At 39.0% G+C, this 6,580-nt stretch overlaps 1 pseudogene; it reads right to left on the minus strand.

Annotated features, from left to right (window-relative positions):
- Positions 1 to 6,059: 6,059 nt before the first annotated feature.
- On the minus strand, positions 6,060 to 6,471 carry LOC118536224 (large ribosomal subunit protein eL39 pseudogene; annotated as a pseudogene).
- Positions 6,472 to 6,580: the final 109 nt, after the last annotated feature.

Raw genomic sequence — 6,580 nt, forward strand, 5'->3', positions numbered from 1 at the left:
TTTGAGACCAAAAAATGACACAAGTCACTCCATACCATTTACACAGAGTTTTATTTGGCGTAACTTACTGACGGGGATCAGGTTTTATAGAGCCAGGGGCATTGTGGTGAGGTCAAAGGATGGTTATCTAAAGTGTGCCACTTTAGGGAAGACTAAAACAAGCCTTCCCACATTCCAGTCAAGGTACACATTATCCTTCAAGGAGCCTGGAACACGTAGTCCTGAGGGAGGTCTTTGCATGGGCATGAATAAGATGGAGGGCCAAATATAGAGTTAATGTTGTCAGCACTTCCACACCTTTCTTCAGGTTTCTGCTTAAATATTATTTAATTAATGGGAATGTCTATACTATAATATTTCACAAAGAATTATGAAGTTGGCTATGATTTATCATGTTAGGTACTTTTTTATTTCTCATTTGCTAAAAATTTTTTCAGGAATAGGTTTTTAATTTTACCCAAAATATTTTCTCTATTAAGAAGTTTTTCTCATCTTTTAAAATTTTCCATGGGGATGATGTCGGTGACATGGCTGAATTAAGACATCTCTCATCATATCCCCACCTCAACGTCAACAGTTTTCATCTATCCACAGACAAAAGTGCCTCTGTGGGAGCTGTGGGATTCAGCACATACACCAAGGGATCTGGGAGGAGTCTTGCCCACCTGTGAATTGCGTTATAGTCATACAGACCTCAGTTTTGGCTGTGAACCCCGTAGTGGCCCAAGAACCAGCTCCAGTCCCTCTCAGCCATTATCTGGGAACCCCTGGAGAATGCTGTCTCAGGGAGTCACCCACAGACAAGAGAGCCTTTATGGAAGTGCAGGTTTCCATTGGAAAAGTTCCAACACACCAATGGAGGAAAAAAATGGGTGAGTTAGGGCCCATTGAAGAGGGTAAGAGGACCAGTTTGCTTTATCCACATTATCCCTCCCCAAGGTGGCACAACTCAGTGCCAAGTAAGACCTTCTTGACCCATGATTTTTCCTGCTTGGGAAAGCAAGAGTGTGAGTGAGTACCTGCCTTCCCCAGCTGTATGGGACATTGCCAAAGAGGCCTATTTCTGTCTCACACCATCCGGCATACTCAATCATGAGCTGTACAACTTGGGGGTGGGAGGAGGCTGGAAGAACTCTTGGAGGGCATTATAGGGATATGGATCCTGCTGTGTCTTGGACTGCATCAGGAACCCTCTCTCCCCCATTAAGAGTATAGAATGGTGGTTTCCAGGGACTGGAGGTGTAGGGGAAATGGGGAGATGTTGGTCAAAGGGTACAAATTTCCAGTTACAAGATTAATAAGTTCTGGGGCTCTAATGTATAAAATGGTGATTATAGTTAACAATAGTGTATTATATATTTGAAAGTTGCTAAGAGAATTTGTATTTAATGGGCATGAAATTTCCATTTTATAAGATGAAAAAGTTTTAGAGATCTGTTGCACAACAATGTGAATATACTTAACACCACTGATCTGTACACTTAAAAATGGTTAATATTGTTATATTTTTATCACATTAAAAAAAATTCCTAGGGGTGCCTAGGTGGCTCAGTTGGTTAGGCATCTGCCTTCCGCTCAGGTCATGATCCCAGGGTTCTGGGATCTCCCAGCTCAGCAGGGAGCCTGCTTCTCCCTCTCCCTCTGCCTCTCCCCCTGCTTGTGTTCTTTCTGTCTCTGTCTCCATCTCTCTCTCAAATGAATAAATGAAATCTTTAAAAAAAATTCCTAGTGACTTAATTATGTTAATAAATTTCAGATATTATATGGTCCTTGCATTTCAGGGATTTAAAAAAATGTTATTCAAATCAAAACCACAGTGATCTATCACCTCACACCTGTTAGTGAGGTTATTATATAAAAAAACAAAAGATAAGAAATGGTGAGAAATTGGAACAATTTTATGTTGCTGGTGGAAATGTAAAATCGTACAGCCACTATGGACAAGAGTATAGAACAGTATAGAGGTACCTGGATGACTCAGTCGGTGAAGTGTCTGCCTTCGGCTCAGGTCATGATCCCAGGGTCCTGGGATTGAGCCCCACATCGGGCTTCCTGCTCAGCAGAGTCTGCTTTTCCCTCTTCCTCTGCCCATCCTCCTGCCCCCCCCCCACTTGTGCTCCCTCCCTCTCTCTCTCTCTCTCTGTCAAATAAGGAAATAAAATCTTAAAAAAGAGTATAGAACAGTATAGAAATTAAAACTATAACTATCATATTATCCAGCAATCTCACTTCTGAGTATTTATCCAGAATTGAAATCAAGATTTCAAAGAAATATCTGCACTCCCATGTTCATTGCAGCATTATTCACAAAAGCTAAGATATGGAAGCAACTTAAATGTTCATTGATGAATGAATTTGCACACAATGGACTATTATTCAGCATTAAAAAAGAAATCCTGCCATTTGCAATAACGTGGATGAACCTGCCGAACATTTTATTAAGTAAAATAAGCCAGATACCAAAGGACAAATACTGCACGATTTTACTTGCATGCGGTGTCTAAAGTGGTCACACTCTAGGAAACAGAAGAGATTGGTGGTTTCCAGGGGTTGGGGCAAGGGGGAAATGAGGAGTTGCTGTTCAACAGGTATAAAGTTTCAGATAGACAAAATGAGTAAGTTCTAGAAATCTGCTGTAGAACATTTTACTTATAGTTAACAATATTGTGCACTTAAAACTTTAAGAGGGTAGGTCTCATATTAAGTGTTCTTACCACAATTAATAAAACCCATTATCGAATATGTTATATATACTGCTAGATATGTTTTGTCATTGTTTTACCTGTTTTTTTTGTATATATGTATCATATATATATATATATATGACATTGTAGATGATGCGTATATCAGTCTATTGTATATTATATATATATATATTTACATCTTTGGTATCATCTTTCTCATGTCTGGGTATCAGAGTAATGCTTGCATTACAAGCTACTTTGAGGACCTTTCCTTTGTATGTGTTGGAAGGTTTTATATAGCACGGTATTACATTTTCTTTAAAAGTGTAGAGCAGGGGCGCCTGGGTGGCTCAATTGGTTAAGGGACTGCCTTCGCCTCAGGTCATAATCCCAGAGTCCCAGGATCGAGTCCCACATCAGGCTTCCTGCTCATCGGGCAGTTTGCTTCTCCCTCTGACCCTCTCCCTTCTCATGCTCTCTCTCTCTCTCAATCAAATAAATAAATAAAATCTTTAAAAAAAACACAATAATTAAAAAAAAAGTATAGAGCAGGGTTTCTCAACTTTGGTACTATTGACATTTTGGGCTGGATACTTCTTTGTTGTGGGGATCTGCCCTGTGCTCTGTAGGATGTTCAGCAGCATCCCTGGTCTCTACCCACTAAATATTGGTAGGTGCCCTGTCCCTCAACTGTGACAAGCCACAATGTCTCCAGACCTTGCCAAATGTCCTCGGGGTGTGGTGGGGGGCAACTCCTCCGTATACACACTCACCAGTTGAGAATTGTTAGTATAAAAGAACTCTACCACTAACTGTTTGGGCCTGGAGCCTTTTTAAGGGGCTTTGAGAGTATTTCCTATCCCTTTCATGATTATTAGTCTTTCAAAGTTTTTTACTTCTTGTGCCAATTTTGGTATCTTTGATATTCTCACAAAACCATTTATTTTATCAATATAATCTTTCCTGTTTCCATTTTTTGTTTTTGAATTTTATTTTGTTTTCATTACCTTTGCCAGAGGTTTGTCTATTATCATTGTCTTTTTAATTTCACAAAGTTACTTCCTATTTCTTACCAAGTACTAGATACTATGCCATATGGATCAAACAAGTTCCTTACCATAATAAATCTCTGAGCTAATTGCAGGATACAGATTTGCAAACCTCTAGTTACAGTATGGTAACAGCATAGATTAGATCCTAGGAAAAGACAAGAAGGGTAACTAAATAATAGCTCTAGGGTCAGGGAAGGCTTACCAGAACCTGGAGCTGAGTCCTGAAAGATTTGAAGCAAAATAATCTTAGATGCAACTATGTGGAGCTGGTTAAAAATGTTCTAGAAATTCTATGAAAGGATAGCTGAGTATGGGAAGATGTTGGGGATAGGTTAGGTTTTGGACAGATGTGTGAGTGGTGGAGGTAATTTCAGGTGAGGAAAACTGCCGACGTAAAGCTTTAAACGAAAACCTAAAAAAAATTAAAGTGTCTCTTTATATTTGAAAGAAAAAAATGCTTTTGAAAATCTCTAGAATGAGTGACAAGAATATGTGTGTGCTGTATGAAACTCAGGACGCTAAAGTAGTTAGAGGGCAAAAACATCAAAGTCCACTTTCAATCATACTTATTCATTATATGTCTGCACATATCATACACTTCCCAACTCCCCTTGTCCTTTTATAACTTTTTTGAAGTCCTACATCATTTACATAACTGGAGGGATTTTTCTGATGCCTGAGGAAACTTGGTCTTAATGTGAAAGAAAGTGTTCTACACCCGTTAGCATTAGTGTTATGGTCATTGTACATACGCTTCCCAAATGATTTTTATAAGGAATGGCACTATTCCCTTTGGACCCATCTGATTCCTGGCATGATTCATAGTCTTATCAGGCAGTGTGCACCAATGAGAGAGTGAGTCAAGGTCAGGGCCACTGATGAGAAAAAGATTGGAGCGATAATATTTGTAAAATGAACCTGAGCTGAGGGTTTGGATTCTTTTTACCTCTCTATAAATTTGAATGACCTGGGTTGTGATCTGCAAATGTGTACATTGCTTTTCAAGTCATCTTTTATACTGTTGTCTTCAGAATTATAATGTGACTTGTTTACTTTTCTCCTTGTGTTCATGTCACTAAACAGAACAGTTGAGTGGTATCATATCTTACTGAGGGGCAAGCGTACCAACCTTGCTGGGGAATCCCATGTGGCCTTAAAGAGGTAGGCCAGAAATAGTGGATCTAATCAGACTTTTACTAGGGGAATCTCTGATGAGGTTATATCAAAGACCTGTGCCAAGAGCTAAAAGTACTTGTACAGCATTTGGCTATTTTTAGAGTGTGATCTGTATGCAGTTAGTCAGTGTGGAGTGGGGTGGTACTCTCATTGGCTAGCAGTTCTTTGTGTCTATATAAGCATACTTATGTTTACTTTTGAATATCCTTTTCCTCCTGTATGCTTTTTCTCCCACAGTCCTGTCAGTGGGCCTTTATTCATTCTTGAGGCTATCATCCCAGTCATTCATGCTGGGAGACTGTGATTCTTTTCTCCTAGGTAGAGTTTGTCATCCCTTTTTTGTGACCCAAGTGTAACATGTACATTCCTGTATCATTGAACTTAGCATACTTTATTGTAACATGTTTCTTTACATACTTGTCTGTCCTTGTAACTAATATACTCTTTGAAGGAAGGAACTTTGAAGCTGAGTGCCTAGCATGGTTACTATGAAGTGTTTTGGGAAATAAATTGAATGTTGCTCCATCTGCCCATGTACCTGACTTCTACATAACTGTGACATGTTCAGTGTTCAATGGTAATGGAAGTTTCCTTTGACTTGGGGTAAAGACCCCATCTGTGACACCAAGTACTTTCTAATAGAACCTAAATGTATTATATTGTAATTTTCTTTTCTATCTCTGTTTCTTAAGATCTTTTGAGTACAGAGATTGTGCCAGGTTCATCTCTATACCCCCCAGAGCCTAGTGTCTACTTGGTTTATAATGTATACTCAATAAATGTTGGATGGATGGATGGATGGAAGGATGGATAGATAGGTGGATGAGTAGATGATAATTGGAAGTAACATGATGGAACAGTGACTTAGAATTACAATATCTGGATGTAATCCATTATTAAGTGTTTGCTTTTGAACAAGTCACTTCACTATTTGAAGTCTCAGTTTCTCAATTATAAAGTAGAAACAATAATCCTTATTCTGCCTTCCTCAGTGGGTTAGTGTGAAGAAAAAGATCAAAATAAAATAATAGCTGTGAGATTTAAAAAGTACTTTTAATGGTTTGTGCAAAGTTATAGGTGATTAAAAAAGAAAAGCAAGTCAAAGAAAGACCTAACTTTATCATTTCCATGTAAAGCTGGAATAGTCTTTTTTTTTTTTTAGAGGTGAAAGGTCTCGCATTTATTACCGAACCAACCTACTGGTGCGGAGGCATAGTCACAGAGGAAAATCATTTCCATGATAAGACAAGTCTACGGCCAGGTAGGAAGGATGTTTACAGAATGATAGAACGCATGATCTTCACACAGCTTAATTAAATATGTGTGCCAATTAAGTGTGTCATCTCATGATGTGTGACGCCTTATAGACCCAGCTTGGTTCTTCTCCAGTGCCTCCTCTTGGAGTTGTACCTGATCTTATTACCAGTTTTCATCCGAATCCACTGGGGAATGGGACGATTCTGCTTTTGTTTCTTGGCCAGGAATCACTTGATTCTGAAAGTCTTGTGAGAAGACATGGCGAGAAGCAGCCAGCCACGCAGAGCAGGATGGCGGCGAAAAAGAGATGGAATAGTCTTTTATAAGATTTAAAAATTCTTTAGATAGTGGGACACAACACACTGATGCTGGGATAGATGAAAGGCAAAATTCTGTTTCTTACAGCTCCAA

This window comes from Halichoerus grypus, chromosome X (genome assembly GCF_964656455.1).
Source record: "Halichoerus grypus chromosome X, mHalGry1.hap1.1, whole genome shotgun sequence".
Lineage (NCBI taxonomy): Eukaryota > Metazoa > Chordata > Mammalia > Carnivora > Phocidae > Halichoerus > Halichoerus grypus.